Below are 17,036 nucleotides of genomic sequence, written 5' to 3'. Positions count from 1 at the left end.
ATTCAGAACCGGTCGAGAATTTGCAAGTAATGTAGAACAAGTTCGTGCATAATCGAGCCTATTATTCAATGAGTCTACCAGTTCATCCCAGTTAAGTGTCCCCCTGATATCAGGAATGTGGTTACTGAAAGAAATCAGTGATATGCATAGAAAGGGCTATTACAAAGAAGCAGAAATCCAGAAAGTTATGAGGTAGATTTTTCCTTTTCAGTTATAATGTAGAACAGGTGGTAAAGTAAATGAGAGAGGAATTTGGTAAAGGAATCAAAATTCAAGGAGAGAAAATCAAAGCTCTGAGATCAGATTTCCTTCAAACTTACTCACCGGGAAATACTTTTAAATTTTGACAGTCAGGTAGGGACTGATGTTATCTCCACCGTTATTCTGAGTCAGAGTTCTAATGCGGAGGAAAGTGTGCATCTTACTCACAGGCCACATACGTATTAGTTTACACGCCACTGGAGGAAGAACTGCGTGTATTAACAATGACTACATAAGGAAACAGGAAAGACTGACATTTTCCGGTTTACTAACGCAATGCAGACTTAATTGCAATGGTTAAATTAACTACCAAATGTATGAACTTGACTCGATATTTGAAACAACCCTTGTTCTCTAAAGCAGTGTTTCTCAACCATTTCTGTGGAGTCGCCCCCTTTTTGTTACATTATAGTCATACTGTCACAGGAAGTGCTGAAATGTGCATTACTGTATAAAAAATTAAAACTTTTTTTAACGTAGACTTACCTTTCTCGACAGTGGGTACATAGAAAGAAAAATGTTAAGACGCTTTTAGTGTTTGGGAAGAACGCGTATATCTCAGAAAGTATTTAACTTACGATTATGTCTCAATCGACAAATAAAAGAGGAGGCTACCTGTTGGAAAAAAAAATTGGAAATCTGAGCATAGTTTTTATGAAATAGCGCTTCAAAGTAAGGCAAAATTTGTGCTAAGTATGTGACGTCACACGCATACTCTGTTATAAGATGGCGCTGTGGACGTCTGACAAGGGGACATGCAAGTACTCCTATAGTACCATTTCCCACCCCTCCCGGCTATCTCTTTTTTCCTTAGACATTAACAGCATGTCGGAGGCAATGCAGATTAGTGACGATTGCCACATGCGGGGAGCGGACTTCACCCCCCCCCACCTCTTCCCGAATAAAAACCGACTTGCGCGCTCAGTTGGAGGTTAGCTGTCGTTTTGAATACGTTGTGGTCATTTGTAAAGAAGAACAAATCTAATAATGGGAAAGAAAGATTTGATTGGGATTCGGCAAAAACGTGTATGGTAGACGTATCTTTTAATGGACGTTCTCGATTTACATTAGCCCCCGTATATATTCATCCTTTCCTCAATTCTGGAGATTTAAAAATGATTCTCTTTAGCGCACTCATGCGTTATTCTGAATCAAGTGTATTGATTGACGACAAGTTTGATATTGATGTGCCAATCATCGTGATGACAGATTTTCATGTAGACATCCAAAGAAATGAAAAGGCATTTGATTTTCTTAAACATCACTTTAATGTTGTGCCGAGCAACTATCCCAGCACATTGGGCAATTCATTTCTTACTCGTAATATTACTCCCGAACTCTTAAATGATGTCTCTTGTTTATCACATCGTCCACTTCTGTGGTGTAGTGGTTAGTGTGATTAGCTGCCACCTCCGGAGACCCAGGTTTGATTCCCGGCTCTGCTACGAAGTTTAGAAAGTGGTACGAGGACTGGAACGGGGTCCACACAGCTTCGGGAGGTCAACTGAGTAGAGGGGGGGGGGGCTCGATTCCCTCCTTAGCCATCCTCGAAGTGGTTTCCCACTTCTCCATGCAAATGCCGGGATGGTACCTAAATTCAGGCCACGGCCGCTTCCTTCCTTCCTTCTTCCTTGTCTATCCTTTCCAAACCTCCCGTCCCCCTCACAAGGCTCCTGTTCAGCATATGTACTGGTCCTCCTTCCCAGTTGTATCCCCGACCCAAAGTCTCATGCTCCAGGACACTGCATTGAAGCGGTAGAGGTGGGATCCCTCGCTGAGTCCGAGGAAAAAATCAACCTTGGAGGGTTAACAGATTAAGAAAGAAAGAAAGAAAGAAAGAAAGAAAGAAAGAAAGCAGGATTCTAATATTACAGACCCATACTACACAGCGTTATTACCCACATTCCACGTTATACTGAATTAAATTTATTATCCACATAATATTTTTTTTATTTCTATAAGCAAGTCTACAAAACCCGCAAAACCCTGCGTCCGTTACAATAGCGAGAACCTACCGTAATTTGTTTTATTAGTCTCTGGACTGCTCTGATACAGTTCTCCAAACCATCTCACCTTACCCTATCCCACACCACGTTTCCAATTAATCTACAAACTAACCTTTCCATTATAGACCACTCGGTCCTCCAGCAAATACACGGGAGACTTCCGTATTCTCCCGTACGAAACTGAGAGACATGTTGACAGTGGCGCACCTGGCGGCCCGACCTTAAATATCAGGCCGCAAAATTGAAACTGCGTAAGTTGCACGTTAAAATTGATTAGAAATTGTACCGGAGGCACACCCGCCCCGTGTATTTAAAACTAGCGCCTTGTAGAATGTCATCTAGAACAGGAAATCTGAATCTCATTTCGGAAATAGGTTGAATATTTCTTGACAGATGTCACTACTATTAACTTACGTGCGCCCTCTGGGGTGAAGATGAACTATTAATTTTCAAAGTAATTTTATGTGTCAAGGTTTCCTAAACTGAATTGTTTATGGTTAATTTTTGGTGTTCTTAAGTTATCAGCGCTTCTATCTCTTCCCGCCAAGTTAATATGTTAACCAATGAGAAAATTTGTACAAGTAACCAATGACGGTTTCTGATATTTATTTGATTATCCAGTGAAAATTGGGGGTGTGTTAGGGCTTCGGCCCAGAGAAATCTGGAACCTTCCTCTACGCTATAAAAGCTGGCACATTTCCGGACATGTTGTCTGTTTGATCGCCCCAGTCAAGAGGTTTAAAGTGTGTTCGTAGCGGAGGGAGGGGGAAAGTCTCCCTCGTACATCTTCGGGAGGTCCACCAGCTCAAGGTAATGGCAGATTTTGCTTAATCAACGTAAAAGTCGAAACAGACTTTCAGCGTATTAGGTCGTGTTACGTACATGTAGTACGTGTTGGAGAGATGTTAAGTACAGAACAAAAACGGCCAGCCGGACACCAGTGGGATCCGAACCCACAACCTCCCGATTTCGCGTCGGTTGCTCTACCAATTGAGCTATGGTGGCCTAGGCCATCTTTGTTCTGTTTGAAAGGGTCTGAGCTACAGGTCTGGCACTGCTGCTAGCACACTGTAGAGTGCGTTTTAAGTCGCCCGTTGTGGAGCATGACAATGAATATTGAATTTTCACGACCGCATTGTAATCGAAACAGACTTTCAACGTATTAGGTCGTGTTACGTACATGTAGTACGTGTTGAAGAGATGTTAAGTACAGAACAAAAACGGCCAGCCGGACACCAGTGGGATCCGAACCCACAACCTCCCGATTTCGCGTCGGTTGCTCTACCAATTGAGCTATGGTGGCCTAGGCCATCTTTGTTCTGTTTGAAAGGGTCTGAGCTACAGGTCTGGCACTGCTGCTAGCACACTGTAGAGTGCGTTTTAAGTCGCCCGTTGTGGAGCATGACAATGAATATTGAATTTTCACGACCGCATTGTAATCGAAACAGACTTTCAACGTATTAGGTCGTGTTACGTACATGTAGTACGTGTTGAAGAGATGTTAAGTACAGAACAAAAACGGCCAGCCGGACACCAGTGGGATCCGAACCCACAACCTCCCGATTTCGCGTCGGTTGCTCTACTTAACATCTCTTCAACACGTACTACATGTACGTAACACGACCTAATACGTTGAAAGTCTGTTTCGATTACAATGCGGTCGTGAAAATTCAATATTCATTGTCATGCCCCACAACGGGCGACTTAAAACGCACTCTACAGTGTGCTAGCAGCATTGCCAGACCTGTAGCTCAGACCCTTTCAAACAGAACAAAGATGGCCTAGGCCACCATAGCTCAATTGGTAGAGCAACCGACGCGAAATCGGGAGGTTGTGGGTTCGGATCCCACTGGTGTCCGGCTGGCCGTTTTTGTTCTGTACTTAACATCTCTTCAACACGTACTACATGTACGTAACACGACCTAATACGTTGAAAATCTGTTTCGATTACAATGCGGTCGTGAAAATTCAATATTCAACGTAATAGTCTTTGTAAGCTAGCTAGAGGGGGGAGGTCTCAAATATCTTTCGGAATGTAACTTCTTTTCCTAAATGTAAATTCTCAAACAAGTCTAAAGAAATTAACCGAAATTAGAGAATAAAGAGTGAGGAACCGTCTTGTACTCCCTCTCAACTTGATGATGAGGTGACTATGATTTTGTAACCTTTACATTTATATCTTTATTTTGTAACTGTTCTTTCCATCTAGTCACCTTCGTAGTATAGACTTAGCCTCTGTAACGTCGGGCCATAAGCCCACATAGGGTTTTATGTATTTTCGTGTGAATTTCAAGGAGTGAAGTGTTTGCTTCCTATCCTTTTGACTTTCGGCCAGTAACTTTAACCTTTCGTTTTTACCAAAGGCCACGTAGTATGGGTAGGCCTACTTGTCACCCTAATAAAGTTAATTTAATTCTTTTACTTTAAGGTAAATCAGACTGTCGAGCATATAAGACAGTGTTTACTGTTTGGCCTTAATAGGCCTGGAATTAGTAATTTTGGAGAACAGTCTCCTAGGAAGTTATTGTGTAGAGTAAAGACGCTCGTCCTACTGGTGTAAAAATTGGGAGATCCATCTCGTTGAGTGTTGGATGAAAGGAGCAGAAGTGCTCATGTAAAATTTTTCATTCTAATTAGGGAGCTTCAAGCTTATATTGTTAAATTATTGTTATCTGATTATTCTAGACCTCTCTAAAATTGTTAAAAGCTTACGAGCTAAGCTCTTGTACCTGATTAATTGTTATTTTCTAACTCTTTTTAAAATTTGAAAATAAACAAAAGATATAAGGAAGAAATATACATTTTAAAATTTCAAATTAATCTTCTGTCTTTTATCCACCCATTCATGCCCGCACCTTCTTTCACCTCAGCGTTCCACGGTATCCCCGGAACAGAAACAATAATAATAATTATAATTTCGTGTGGCTATTTCTAGCCGAGTGCAGCCCTTGTAAAGCAGACCCTCCGATGAGTGTGGGCGGCATCTGCCATGTGTAAGTAATTGCGTGTTATTGTGGTGGAGGATAGTGTTATGTAACAGAAACAATGAAACTAAATACTGTAATAATTTTTGCTCTGTTCTACTACGAAAGTTGAATGTTAATACTGATAGAAATAATGAAACTAAACAATGGTTTCGTTTTGTCCGAATTCTTGGCTCAATGGTCAGCGTTGAGGCCTTTGGCTCAGAAGGTCCCGGATTCGATTTCCGGCTGGATCGGGGATTTTAATCGCGTCTAATTAATCGGAGGCTGGGTGTTTCTGTTTGTTCCAACACGTTTCTCTTCATATTCAGAAACGCACTACAGTTCCAACCATCACAAAAGCATGCAATAATGATTTGACCTCGGATTTTTAGGCGTTTAAATGTTATTTTAGCTGCCTAATATAGACTCACAAGTAGGTTCTAAAATATTTTTAGGCAGCTTTAGTTTTACGTATTTTAATAGGCATCAATTAAAATTTCATGTTTATTTTGCTAAATTGATAATAACTTGTTTGGGGGAAAATAAAACAAATTTCACTCACCTCTTTGCTGCAAACGTCACAGAATATAATATTTTACCATCCGACGTGAAATGGTGAAACTCCTGTAACCACCTTTTAGTTAAAGACGACTTGGAACCTGACTCTTTCGCTATAATTCATAGTGTATAGTCCTCTACTACACTCGGTTTCAAGGCCGTCCCACTAGGTGCGCTGGTAATCAACGTCTTGCGATATCTCGCAAAGTGTCACGTATTCTCTACAGTGCATTTGGGCCAGCTTTCCGTGCTCAGCAAGGTCATCATCACACATATCACCTTATCACTACTTAGACATCCGTGCACTTCATCACTACACAGCCATCCTAATCTGTTTGTCAAACTGACACGTTGGTCTCCCTCAGCTATTTTAACATTGATATGTTCCCGGACTGAGGTCTATCTCGAATTAGTGTTATCAGTTTCCCAACACCATTTAACCATGGCAACCAGTGTTCGTCTATGTACACTAGGTCAGTAGCGACATCTTCTCACTGTGCGTATTCTTCCTGTAACTGAGAGCTTGAGGAAATCTCGTATCAAGCGAAGCCCGTTCTAATCCTCACTCCAGAATGAAAATCCTTCAAACTGTCCATAAAATGAACCCAGGGCCTTGGAGTAAGAGAGAGGCACGCTACCTCCACAGCACAGGGGTGGCTAGTAATAATAATAATAATAATAATAATAATAATAATAATAATAATAATAATAATAATAATAATAATAATAATATAGCTTAACTCAGACACTACAACGCAGTGATTAAACCGGAATGTCTCTATGGAAGTGAATGCCTCCAAGTTACTGTAAAGGCTGGTCTAAGAGAAGCTGAGAAGATTCTTCAAAAGATATTGGGCCCAAAGATCGTGGCTGTACAATACAGGTTGAGAGGCCGGGAATCGAACCCGAGGCCGCCGGGTGACAGGCGGACGCGTTGACCCTACACAGCAGGGCCGTACACATTTTTAGCATACTCGATAGTAGACCTAACACATGTGTTAAATGGTTCAGGGAAGTCAGCAAGGATCTGAAAACAAAAATGGACTAAATCCTGAAGACATTGTTAACATCAACGAAACGGAGTACCGACATCAGACCAATACCTTCAAGGGGTTTGGTGAAGAACAGCAGAAAAGTGGGTGGACAGCAGAAAGGAGACAGGCTGCCAGATGCAACGTTTCTGGGCTGCAAAGTAGGCTTTAAAATATGTTAATGTTGTTTATTAGGATCTCTAATAATTAGACTAGTATTATATTTACAAGGACTGGAATGTATTTCATTTTCTCACAGTTCATGAGAATTAATTACTCTTACTTTGCGTCCGCCTCCGTAGCGTAACAGTTAGTGTTATTAGCTTCCGTCCTCGAGGGCACAGATTCAATTCCCGGTTCTGACAGACATTTAAGAATGGCAGGAGCACTGGTATGTGGTTAGAATGGTACTGTATATGCAGCTTACCTCCATTGAGGGTGTGATGAAAAGAGCTGCACCACCTCGGCACGAGGACACGAGTTTACTTTACTAATTAACTTGCAGATACACTCATTTTTTTTTCTCGATCTATCGGAGCTCTTTTTCTTGCCTGTGGGTGAATGTCGTAATAGGGGAACAACCAAAGAATCTATATTCTCTCTCTCGTCTTCTAAGCACAAAAGCATATCTCCATGGTTCTATGCCAGGGCCTCTCAGGGTGCATGCGCGCGGTGCATGCACTGTGCACGGTGCAAAAGACGACTTGGCTTGGTTGACCAGAGTGCAGACCCCCCACTCCTCGATTTGGAGCAATAGCGCTGTCTCTCTCTTTCCTCACGCCTGTCTCGCTCGCTCCGCCTGTCTCCCTCTCCCCCACTTGCGCCGTAGCGCTCCAAATCCGGGCTGAGTTGAGCCGAGTATAGCCGAGTAGAGCCGAGCATAGCCGAGTAGCCCAGAGACGAAGCGTTGATCCGAGCCATACCGAGCGGCACCGAGCGGCACCGATGCACAGTGCACGGAGCTCTTGCGCCTCGCTCTGCACGCGTGAGATTTTGGGCGTTTGAGAGGCCCTGTTCTATGCTGTCCCGTGTAATGGGGAAAATGTACGAGTGCGACTGTTTAAAATTCCAAACAGGTGGTGGTGATTATTGTTTTTTTTTTGGCTAGTTTGTTTTACCTCGCACCGACACAGATAGGTCTTACGGCGACGATGGGACAGGAAAGGGCTAGGAGTGGGAAGGAAGCGGCCGTGGCCTTAATTAAGGTACAGCACCAGCATTTGCCTGGTGTGAAAATGGGAAACCACGGAAAACCATTTTCAGGGCTGCCGACAGTGGGGTTCGAACCTACTATCTTCCGAATACTGGATACTGGCCGCACTTAAGCGACTGCAGCTATCGAGCTCGGTGATTATTGTTTTAAGAGGAAGTACAATTAGGCACCATCCTCTATATAACACTAATCAGAGAGAAAAAATGGAAGGGATCCGACACTTCGAAAAATGAAGGTATCGGGAAAAGAAAGACAAGGGTCTCGAAGGGCATGAAAATGAAAGACTTCCTAGGATTCGCAAACCTAATACCGTCAGGGTCGTGAAAGAACAAGAGTTGACCAAAAAGGTCGGATAGGATAGATGAAAGTGAGAAACCTGGTAGAAGTAAGTGAAAACAATGCCAGGACTCAGCTAAGGGCCCCACGGTCGCCAACTCACGCTCTAAAATTCAGAGCCCCTGGGGTCCCTTTTACGACAGGCAGGCGATACCGTGGGTGTTATGCTACCACTCCCACCCACAGTAAGATAAATTTCAAACGCCTCTCTCCAAAGCTAAAAGAATAATTCCTGCATGTCTCAGAACGTAATCAATCAACCTATTCTTCTTCGTTCTATTCACACCTACTCGATTCAATACCCACTTATTTGTGATCTAGTCCACATATCTCACTTTAACCATTATATAACACAACATTCCGAACGTGTCAACTTTTACTTTCTTGAACACTTATACATGTTTTCCCCCCCCCCCCCCCCCCATCAGTGTTGCGATATACAAAGAGGAGGAATCTCGTACCAGCCTTAACATTTATCATATTAAAATCAAAATTCGTCCGCCTCTATGGTGTAGTGATTAGCGTGATTAGCTGCCACCCTCGGAGGCCCGGGTTCGATTCCCGGCTCTGCAGCGAAATTTGAGATGTGGTACGAGGGCTGGAACGGGGTCCCACCTCAGCCATCCTCGAAGTGGTTTTCCGTAGTTTCCCACTTCTCCTCCAGGCAAATGCCGGGATGGTACCTAATTTAAAGCCACAGCCGCTTCTCTTCCTTGTCTATCTCTTTCAATCTTCCCATCCCCCCCCCCCCCCACAAGGCCCCTCTTCAGCATAGCAGGTGACGCCGGCCGGGCGAGGTACTGGTAATCCTCCCCAGTTGTATCCCCCGGCCCAAAGTCTTGCGCTCCAGGACACTGCCCTTGTGGCTGTAGAGGTGGGATCCCTCGCTGAGTCCGAGTCAAAATTATATTTTAAGGCTCAATGTGAAAATGTTTAATATTATAGCGCAGGTCTCCCGTACGGCCAATCCCTCGTCCACATCCACGTCGTGAGTGGGGGCAAGGGCATGACATAAGGGACTGCCGATAGGGGCAATGTACAAGTGGGATTTCCTTTGGCCCTTGACCGCTTCAGGAGCTGTGAAGGTCCTAGAGGAATCCTGAAAGGTAAATACCCACTAAAGGGGCTCTGGTGGAGACCTCAGCGGCAACAACGACGGAGAAGTCCTTTCGTACGGCGAAGCTGGCGGAGGAGGCATCCCTTCTTTTGGGGTTATATAAGGAAGAAACAACTGCCTTGTGATAAAGAAGGATCTTTAGAGGCTAAAGGAGATAGCCCACACGGAAAAATGTTGCGGTCCAGCTCAAACAGGAGGCAGCCCTTCCACTGGCCTAGGGTGCACTCTGAGACCTGAAACAAACTTATTACAGAAACCAGATGAAATTTCGCCGAGACCCCATGTTCCACCTAGGAATTAAAAGAAAATAATAAAGTAAATCATATCACAACGCACAATTCTGAATAACTGATAGGCCTAGGGGACTACTGTAATAAATCATCTTCTTCGCCTAAGCGTTTATGCTACTAGTGTAGAATCCGCTTGATGGATCAAGGAACGCCACTTCCCGCGATCGAAAACATCATTACGCTGTAGGTGGAGTGACTAATGTCGGAGTTAATGGCATCCTGCCATAGTTGTTTTGGCCTTCCAATTGGTCGAGTTCCGCTGATATTAAGGTGGTAGGCAGTGCTGGCGACGGTGTAAGGTGCCACGCGCATGATGTGACGATACTTAAAAAAAGTGTCCGCTATACAGACAGAAGTGTAGGATGTTACACAATACGATAAGCTTATAACAGTGCTTTAGGAACATAATATTTCATGTTTATTCATGTTTATTATTTTTCTCGAGATCTACAGTAAACAAATACTCTTTTGATCTGATAAATGAGAAAAATAACAATGTACAACCTTCAGCCATATTTAAACTAAAATGATATAAACAACAAATGCTGATAAATGGCCATACACAATTCCTTTCCGGAGATCCAATGGCCAATGCATTACGGACATAATGCTATTTTGCTACATTCAAAGAAAAAAAAATACATACAGTAAACTTAAATTTAATAGAGAAAATAGAGTACACGTTGTGTAATCTTCTGTTAAATTACTGCATTCAAAATGCTCTTTCATTTTCGAGAGCCTCTAACCATTTTTGGCCAGGGGTAGTTGTGGTCGTGATTATCGTTTTAAGAGGAAGTACAACTAGGCGACTAATCAGGGAGAAAAAATAGAAGGGATCTGACACGTCGAAAAATGAAGGTATCAGCCAAAGAAAGACAAGGGCCACGAAGGGCATGAAAATGAAAGACTCCCTAGGTCTCGAATGCTCTAATACCGACGGGGTTGGAAAAGAACAAATGTTGACCAAGGAAGACCACATAGGATAGATGAAGGTGGGTATTTTTGCTATTTGTTTTACGTCGCACCGACACAGATATGTCTTGATGAAGGTTGGAAGCTTGGCACAAGTAAGTGGAAGTAGTGCCAGGAATCGTCTCAGGGCTCCGTGGTCGTCAACCCAAACTTCCAAGTTAAGAGCCCCTGAGGCCCCTTTTAGTCGCATATTACGACAGGCAGGGGATACCGTGGGTATTATTCTATGACGTCGTTTCATACCCAAAAGTTATTTTTTTTTACCAGATCCAGATTGTCTCTTCAATATATTTTTCAAGTTGAGGTGCCAAATACAATATATTCACTCACTGATTGTAGATTTGCCGGTCGTTTCCTCCATCGTCCCAGTGATTATTGTAAGCCATGGCTCTAGAGATGTAGGACGCCGTTATAAACTTGCTGTATCCAGACATAACTGTGATGTACACTTATTCTACACACACACGGCACTGGATCTTGGTGCTTATACACTAATTACAAATTTTTTTTGTTAGGGGCTTTACGTCGCACCGACACAGATAGGTCTTATGGCGACGATGGGACAGGAAAGGCCTAGGAGTTGGAAGGAAGCGGCCGTGGCCTTAATTAAGGTACAGCCCCAGCATTTGCCTGGTGTGAAAATGGGAAACCACGGAAAACCATTTTCAGGGCTGCCGACAGTGGGATTCGAACCTACTATCTCCCGGATGCAAGCTCACAGCCGCGCGCCTCTACGCGCACGGCCAACTCGCCCGGTAATTACAAATTTTATATCTTGGATTAACACTATAACTGACATTATTGGGCTTTGCATACGATTTCACTAATACACTGACCATGAATATATTACGAAAACACTCAGCCGCACTTCTGCACAGCTGGGCAAGACCTTTTCCCGAAGTAACCGTATCTCGGCTTTACCTACCCCCTTCACGAGGTTCCTGCTTGTTGGTTTATATATTTCGAGATCGGACACCTCGCAATTCCGGGAATTCTGCTAGCCTGAAAGAACTGTCTGTACATTACACATTCCTCTCTTGACAGCTACCTGGGCTTGACCAAACAGTCTGTCCTTCCGTATTTTGCTGCTCGTCCGCCGGCTTAGTACTGAATCTGCCTTATATTTCTACAAGAGTCCTTACAACATGAAATGCTGTCGAATTTGTGAGTGTTAAATTTGTGCGATAAATCACGGAATTGATAACCTGTTACAGTTATGTTTGTAATGTTTATTGTCCCACTGGAACTCCTATTCTGATTAAATATCTCCTCTCCTTCGAGCACTGTGTCAGCCTGAATGCTTGAAAGTTCATGTTTCCATCACTGTCTATGAGTTATCACAACAAATTTGAAGCTGATGTTTCCATCACTGTCTATGAGTTATCACAACAAATTCGAAGTTGATGTTTCCCATTGTACCGTACCCAGGGGTAAATACCCTCTAGGACGATGCCTCCATTCCTGTATGAACATCCGTGGTTTTTCTTCATTGCTCCTCAGGATATTGTAAATAGGAACATTATGTGTTTCATTCGGAGTTGAACAGTGGACCTCCTGACGCGGTAACTGTAAAAGATCGCTCAACGCAACGTTATCGCTAACTTGACTGGGTGCCTTCTCTATAATGGTTTGTTGAACTGTACATTTCAATTTACTAAGTTCTTTGTCCGTACGTAAATCCAACAATTCTAATTTATCCTTCATGTAGGCGATTTCCTTCTCAACAACCTCTATCTTCACTTGATTTTTCTGTGAAACTTCTGTCCACGTCTCCAGACTCGAACCAAGTACCTGTAGATCTTCCTTGTTCCTTTCCCGATCAGCGATTATCATGTCTTTGACTTCCTTGCCTGTCTCCGCGATGTCCTCCTTCATTTCCAATCGAATCTGAGTTTCTGTTTCCTTTATTCTTTCCTCATTCTCCTTTTGCTTCATCTTAAGTTTCAAATCAATTTTGTCTTCCGTTTTCTGCTGAGCTTCAGTAATTTGTTTACTGATGTCCACGGTGAACTCTTCCAACCTCGTCTCCGTGTCAATCCGTAACTTGTCAATCGCGCCTCGCTGGAGTGTAATCTCTGCTGTAGCTTCTTCTAATGTGTACGATAAGTCTCCCAGCCGCTTATCTGTGCTAGTCATGTGTTCTGTCACCCGATCGGCGATTTCCTCAACAGAATCTCTAATCTTTTCAATTTGCGTCTGTGTTTTAAATTCTACTGTCTCTAGCTGTTTCTCTAATTTTCCCATGCCTTCTAGACAGCATGTACGAACGAAGTCAATTTTCCCCTGTAACTCATTGGTCGCCACCTTAAGTTGCTCCTCAGTTTTCTCCGCCGCCTGTGTTAATAACTGTCTAGTCTCTCTGGACTGTTCTTCGCTTTTTTCCGCAGCCTGTTTTAACTGTTCGTCAGTCCTATCTGCAGCTTGTTTAAATTGCTCATCAGTCCTATCTGCAGCTTGTTTAAATTGCTCCTCCAACTTACTCGAAAGTTCATTCATACGCTCCTGCTCCCTTCTGTCCATCTCCGCCAACAACTCCTCCATCGTCATCGCCATACCAAATACGTATTCGAGAAAACGCAGGGATGCTCGCCGCTACCTAGTATCCTATACCGTATCTTGTGTACTCCATACGAAAACCATTTACTTTACTGAAAAGCTTCTATGATTTACGTTAATCATATACCAAGAAAACATGGCCTCAAAATTCGCCATATAGAAGCTTCTAATGATTTGGGATATTTATCTTCTGCCGCGCATAATAAACAAACGCGTTATCATAACTTTAAAAATATTGTGGCCCCAAACTATTTTAATCCAAACATTATTAATTTTCCTGTCTTTTGGGCTCTACTCTAAGTACTAGACAACAGTACTGGACCATATTTACGATAAATACCTCCGACTCCAGACTAATATTCCAGCATAGGTTTACCAGTCCCGAATCATCACTATTCATTGTAAATATCACCACCATTTTCTTAAGACTGAGGCGCTCTTAAGTTCCTAGCCTTACTCTAAATCAAATAAAATTATCATTACTGGCAATTGAAATTTGATCTGCACACAAATTCTAGGCTATGTCAAGATCAACACATGTCTGAAGGACACGTCATCGACCACTCTACCTCATTAGAGAAATCTTTTTATAGTTCTCTGACTCAAATAGAGTTCCTTTATTACTACAACACGCCTTATTTATCGGCTATGTTCCTTATTCTTCCTAACATAATTTAAATCAAACTTTTTGCCGATGTCCCTAACGTAATGCATTTAGATTTTACTCTATTTTCTAAACACACGATTTCCGATGAAATCTTGCCCTTTCATGTCCGCCTACTATCATTCGTAGCACTGAACATGGGACTCTAGACTCAAGTTGTCTGAACGTTAGGTTGCCAGATTCCTAAGTTGCGCCTATGGTTCGAAATTACCTATCTACTTTTCTTAAATTTAATAATTATCTGGATACCAATTATTGGTCTCTTCCAGCTTTCGAACCATGATCCTAATCCTATCTAGCCTTCGGAATAGCTTGTCAAATCACATTCACTCTCGTAAATCTCAATTTGACCTGTTCAAATTTGTAAGAACAACCTAGACATCTTTGGGCAACACAAAAATACTCCCAGCGGGATACGAACATACGCCAAAGTGTCTATTTTCCCTTAGTTGCGGCGCCACATATATATAACACACTTCACTTAAAGGGTAAAAATACAGTTTAAAAAGCAGCCCACGGTTCGGTACGAAAGTTCCACGCGAATACGCGCCCGTCGCGAAATAGTGAAACAATAGCACGTTTCCACTACACTTGTTACTCAGCGGTCACTACACCGTCTTTATCAATTGAAAGTAAACTCTGCCAAAATTATACTATTTCATTTACACAAGTACAGTAAATTATTGCGACTGCACAATTTAAAGTATCAATGAAACTCAGTTACTGTTACAGGAATGATACCACGTTAATCACGATCACCAGCCACAGAGTTAATACATCCGCACTGTGCAAATCTTTACCACGGAGATACAGAGTTGGTACATCCGTACTGCTCAAATTTTTACTACCGAATGACGCTCTCCAGAGCTAGGGTTACTGAGGAGGCTTCGGTGACGCCAATAATGTTGGGGTTCCCGGGTGTCTGAACCAACCACCAATCAGAGAGTTCGTCATGTATGATGACATAATACTTATTGTAATATATTTACAAAACACAGTTCAAACACTAGCAAATCTCTTCCACCAATTTTTATAATACATTTCCAAATATATCTGACTTCAGAAACTGTGGAAAACCGATCTCTTACAGAAACTGACTTTATCCACAGAGCACGTTGGTCATCCTGGAATTAATATTTGGCGCGGTGTAGCCTCCAGGTTTGCCAAATCCCTAAGTTCCCATTGGCTGAAATATCTTGCTTGGTCAGCATCTAATACACGTGTCGATCCTTGCCAACGCTTGGGTACGCTATCTTTTCTCACGGTCATACGGAAATATGAAGCAACATCCAGCGATTCACTGTCTTGCTCAACATCCGGTATCAACTATCTTAGGGTACGATGCTTTAACATGTTAAACTGTAACTTTTATGAATAAATTTCACATATTTGGTCAAATAAGATTCTAATTATTATTATGGGCCGGTAGGATACGGCTCACCATCACAGTTTATGTTATAACACAGCCAAATTTTTTATAAGTAACTTACTCAACTGTTCAAAAGATTTAGAGTTGGCGAATTACAATGAGTTGACACAACACACTCTGCGTACTGAAGCAACACTGAGACTCTTGAACAACACTGAGGTTCTGAGAAAGAATTTTTTTAATCCGGTGAGGGGGGGGCGCCCGAAGCCCGCTCCCCCCGCGTGACCATCGACTCAATCAACATGGCATCGACATGCTATTATTTTCTAAGAAGAAAGAGATAGCAGGGAAGAGTAGGAAGTTATACAAGGAGTATCTGCCTGTTTCCATGTCAGACACGTTACCACGGCAAGAATTTGCGTTAGGTAAGGTGATGTTGAAGTAAGGTATTGAAGGGTCAGGGAAAAACCACATAGGCAGAAAAGAGAAATCGCCTACATGTAAAACCTGACATCTTTTTGATAGCACATGCAAGGATGTAGGCTTTAAAAGTTCAGAGGTTGTGTTAGTTAGGAGTATGTGTCATGCAATCATAACCATTTTCCTAGCTTTTGTCAATTATTATGGGGAATCAGTCCTTCTTGTCACTGCCTGGTGCGACTCGGGTCCGCTGGCGTCTGGGCTTTGGGCCACAGGTTAGTCCCTTGGTCCAGCAGCCAGTGGTCCCTGGTGCCACGTCTCCTTTAAGGAGAAGGGGAGTAAAGCCAAGCCTTACTTGGGGTATCGAGAAAGAATGCGGTAGGCGGGTCTATTTTATATGTTCGGGGCCACCACGGGACTTGACTTCGTGCCTTCAGGGTTTTTGCATACTTGTATCCGTCCGCATTTGCAGGTGACTTTCTTCAGCAGAAATAATATTATCATACACGTCATACCCCTATTTTTACAGGTATTTCTGAAGACACAATATTACTGCAAACACTCCGGACGTTATATCAAAAATCGATCGTAGAGTTATTAATTGACTTGTAAGCGTCCGTGGCACTATTTTCTCTTGACGATGCACTGTAATTGTGTGTAAACTGACAACAGTGATTCAGAACGCCGGATCTGCTTTTCAGTTAAACGTATTACACAAGTTTCTGTCCAGATATTCAAGTCTGACTAAATTATTAGAGGCGTTGGTTCCAAATGCGTAGTTTAAACCGTTCCCATTGGCTGAATATTTCTTGAGGGTAAGTGACGTACTTCTGGATGGACTCAACCACTAGTTGTCAAGGGGTGTTTGGTATCATTCTATCCTTGTTCCACAATATGCTTTATCTCTCTCTTTCCCTGACTCTTTGTTAGTGCGAGGGTGCGGCTTTATGACTGTGGGCATCTTGGTTCCCGTGAGAAAGTGACAACAGAAGTATGCAGTTGTCGTTGTCGTTAGGTTTATTAAAGAGCTGTTACCAAGTGCAATTACTTTGCCATGTCCCAGAACATGCCTTAAGACTCATGATGGAGCTCAAGTTTCGGTTCCCAAAAATTATATTGGACCTCACATGCCGCCTGCGTGAAACGTACGTAGTACTAACTGTCTTATCGACCAAATGCTGAATAAAATGATTCTGTATTTTTACATTAATACGGGATATGGGTGCAATATACTCATTCCTTATTTACACGAGGGTCGAGTCACAATTTATGGCAAC

The 17,036-nt window shown here is 42.6% G+C and overlaps 3 non-coding genes across 3 annotated transcripts; 1 reads left to right on the top strand and 2 right to left on the bottom strand.

Moving 5' to 3' along the window:
* Positions 1–3,195: 3,195 nt before the first annotated feature.
* On the bottom strand, positions 3,196–3,272 carry TRNAS-CGA (transfer RNA serine (anticodon CGA)). The gene has a single exon. It is a non-coding gene; the product is annotated as a tRNA-Ser (tRNA).
* A 221-nt stretch (positions 3,273–3,493) lies between these two features.
* TRNAS-CGA (transfer RNA serine (anticodon CGA)) lies at positions 3,494–3,570 on the bottom strand. The gene has a single exon. It is a non-coding gene; the product is annotated as a tRNA-Ser (tRNA).
* Positions 3,571–4,052: 482 nt separating this feature from the next.
* On the top strand, positions 4,053–4,129 carry TRNAS-CGA (transfer RNA serine (anticodon CGA)). The gene has a single exon. It is a non-coding gene; the product is annotated as a tRNA-Ser (tRNA).
* The last annotated feature ends 12,907 nt before the right edge of the window (positions 4,130–17,036 follow it).

The sequence above is a fragment of the Anabrus simplex genome, chromosome 3 (genome assembly GCF_040414725.1).
Source record: "Anabrus simplex isolate iqAnaSimp1 chromosome 3, ASM4041472v1, whole genome shotgun sequence".
Lineage (NCBI taxonomy): Eukaryota > Metazoa > Arthropoda > Insecta > Orthoptera > Tettigoniidae > Anabrus > Anabrus simplex.
This window is presented reverse-complemented; position numbering and strand designations above follow the sequence as displayed.